This window comes from Emydura macquarii, unplaced genomic scaffold (assembly GCF_026122565.2).
Source record: "Emydura macquarii macquarii isolate MOO-44397 ecotype Brisbane River unplaced genomic scaffold, CSIRO-AGI_Emac_v2 contig_162, whole genome shotgun sequence".
Taxonomy (NCBI): domain Eukaryota; kingdom Metazoa; phylum Chordata; order Testudines; family Chelidae; genus Emydura; species Emydura macquarii.
Window position 1 is genome coordinate 76,002 of NW_027130299.1, and position 3,803 is coordinate 79,804.

A 3,803-nucleotide genomic window follows, 5' to 3' on the forward strand; every position below is an offset into this window, starting at 1 on the left:
ACTAAGGGTTGTGAAGCACTCAGATACTCTGTTATGGATACCTTATAAGTATCTAAAATGGAAAGACTGAAAATCGTGGCCAACAGTTCTATCTCATGCAGATGGTAATCTGGTTCTTTCATGTCATTCTTCTCCTGAAAAGTAAAGTAAATATCATTTGAGATCTGTATAAATACATTTTTATTTCAGGAATAGACAATCAAAGACAATGTTAGTTTAACCTATAAATATATAAACATAAATGGATCTATCTATTAAAATAAGCAAACAATCCAACCCCCCCCCCCTAATTCTCGGTAAAAGTAAAGACTGAATTTTATTAAAACATGTTGCTGACTTGTCCTATGGGAAATACAAATAAGCCATATATTTGTATAAGACAGAGAAGGAGAAGCCATAAAATATTAGAATATCCCAATTAATGTAGAGGAACATTCTATAATAAAATCTTCAGAGAGGTCATATAGTCCAGTGCCCTGCACTCAAGGCAGGACTGTGTATTACCTAGACCATTCCTCACAGGTGTTTGTCAAACCTGCTCTTAAAAATGTCCAATGATGGAGATTCCACAACCACTCTAGGCAATTTATTCCTGTGCTTAACCATGTGAGTGTCATGTGCAAGTCTGCCATGTCTGTGTCCTCCTCCTGCTCCCTCTTGAGCTTTGTCAGGGGCCTTCAGTGGGTCAGAAAAGGTTGCTGGAACATCCATCAGCAGCTCACAGAAGCTCGGCTCATTTCCTGACATGGGAGTGAAAGCCCACATGAGCAAAGTTCTTCAAATGGCAACTCTTCCATGTGGCTGGCTTCAGTTGCTGGGAGCATGCAGACCCACATGGTGGCACAGGAGGGTGCTGGCTGCTTGAACTTCCTATGACACGGGTGCACAGCCAAGTTTTCCCACATTGCACCATGAACAAAGGGCTAGAGCAGCCATATTCCAAGAGGGAGTTAGGAAGTTTGGGATATGGCTGGTTGGATGGAGGTCTGTGCGCAGCGGGATGGATGCTGGAGCCCTAGGTTGAGGCCTGGGTACAAAAAGTTGCAAGGGAGGATGCACAGTCAGTGTAGACACTCAATCCCAATCTCTGCTGACTCGATTTCCACTGAACCTGGGCTTACACTGCAGTGTTGACATATCCAGTGTGTCTCCCATGTTAAACACCCACTGCTTAACTAACATTAAGACTGCAGGAACTGCAAATTGGAAAGCTTTCCAGATAGGATGAAGAAAGGCAGGAGGGAAGCAAAGAAAGGCAAAGAGAACGGTTCAGGAGAAAAAGGGGAAGGAACAAAAGGGAGCAGGGATTGAGGATGCCACATACTTCCAAGGTTACTGTGTCTGGGTAGAATCTTGTCATAGTTCTCCCTCTGGGGCTCTAGGACACAGGCTCAGATTTCTTGAATGATGCCCTTCCTTTGGCCATGGGAGCCCACAGTCCTTCTGTCCTTGACCATTAAACCAGTGTGTTTGAGACTCACGGCTGCTTACCCACGCTCCTCCAGAGCTCCACCTATGCTGTGGTTACTCTGGCCTTCTACTCAAGGACAATGTGGCAGAGAAGCAAGGAGGAGAGGGATTTCTTAACCCACAGCATCTTAATTTGTCAAGCTCTTGAGAACTTTGAAACCAACGAAATCCTGGGATGCCCTTTTCCCCAGTTTGAGTTCAATCCCTTCTGAGTGTCTGAGGTTCATCAGCATTATAAGATGACCAGAATCCTGAAAATCATTGTGTGCTGTACAGAATCTACATAGGGAACATCGCTGGAATACTGTGTCCAGGTCTGGTGCCCACAGTTCAAAAAGGATGTTTATAAACTAGAAAAAGCTCAGAGAAGAGCCATTTGACAGATTAAAGGACTAGAAAACATACCTTATAGTGATAGACTCAAGGAGTTCAATTGATTTAGCTTAACAAAGAGAAGGCTTTGGGTACACATATCTACATAGGGAACAACTATTTGATAACGGGCTCTTCAATCTAGCAGAGAAAGGTATAAGATGATCCAATGGCTAGAAGTTGAAGGTAGACAAATTCAGGTTGAAATAAGGCGGTCATTTTTAATCAAGATTGTATGTCTCTAAAAGATCTGCTTTAGGAACTATTTTGGGGGAGGTTGTTTTGCCTGTCTTATGTAGGGGTCAGATTAGGTGCAGAATGGTCCTTCTGGCTTCGAAATCTATGAAAATCTCCGCCTTAAGGATCTAACCAGCACCGATGACATGGGCAATGACACTACATGCTCTTTCCAAGCCGGCCCTTGTCGGTGTTGATCTCTCTCTCTCTATTCCCCTTATCAGTTTGGTGTGTAAAGTAATGGACACACCCAGGTCCCCAAATCCTAATTCTTGAATGATGTCACGAAGAACAGCTGAACAGTTGAACCCTCTACCAAAGGGTGGTACTACGGGTGCTGTAGCCCTTGGTGAGTCAAATCCCGTCCTGGTGTCAAAGGGCCCAATCCTACTGTAGACCTCTCCCCTTTCCATTCACCATCCGAACATTGCACATTCATTGACCAAAACATTCTCCTTCCTCCACCAACAGAAGAAGAGAGACTCAGGACCTTGATGGTTTTAATGAGGCCTAACTTCTAGACACGTGAGTTGTGCAGGCAGGAGTTTGGGCTGATAGGTGATGAATGGACATTGGTATTTACTGAAATACATAACATAGCATTACAAGATACAAAATTTGTGAGCTGCACCCTTATGTCTCCCAGAAAGTTGAGTGAGTTCCTACGCATTGACATTCGAAGCACTGAATGAATACAGGAAAAACAAGTTTCTGTGAATAGTCATTTTACTTTTTAAATATATTTAAGTCAGCTGAATGGATGTCCCCTTTGTATGTACATTCCCTGAATACTCCAGCAAAGCAGACATCAATGTTCATCAAATCAGTGAACTTGATGCACCTGGGATGAGATTTTCAAAGAAGCACAAGGGACTTGCTGAACTCTTCTAAAAATGAAGAGGAAATGCTTTCTAGTTACCACAGGCCCAGCTGAATAGCTCATTCATACACCCTAAACCAGGGGTGGGGAACCTTTTCTCTGCCAAGGGCCATTTGGATATTTATAACATCATTCGCGGGGGCCATACAAAATTATCAACTTAAAAATTAGCCTGATGGTGGTACGCGGAAGATGGCTGGGTGGTACGCGAGGCGCACCTTGCCGCCGATTCCGCCGCCGAATTCCCCCCCGCCGCCGCCACCGTGAAACCGCGCCGCTGCCAAATTCCCCCCTGCGGTTGCCTTGCCAGGGCCAGACCCCTGCCCTAAACCAAGAAAGCATTTTAGCATGTTTAATTTAAGCCTTCCAAGGGATTACTCACATGATTAAAGTTCGGTACTTGTTTAAGGGTTTGTCCAGATCAGTGCCTTAGTTCAGAATATTCAAAGGGGTTGAGTTTTAAATTCATAATCGCTGTGTTTGGACAAGAAGCACTGATGATTTGGACCAAGTGAGGAGCTGCCCCTTTGTTTTTAGGAAACTTGTTTATAATGCATCAGTGTATCCAACCAGGAAAGGGAAACAGAGCATGTTGAAATGTAACCACTCAAGACAGCTTTGCTTTTATCTAGCACATATTTAGAATATACGGCAATGTCCAAATATGGTATATCAATTATTAATCATTAATTGTTAACATAATAACAACAACAACAATGACAACCAACGTCTGTGATCCAGAGCACCTTTAGACACATTCAGAACCTTGTGCGGATGGGTGGCTATTGGGCAAATCCAGCTCCCTTTGATGTGCAAGTGTAAATCCCAACTGCTATATTTACAA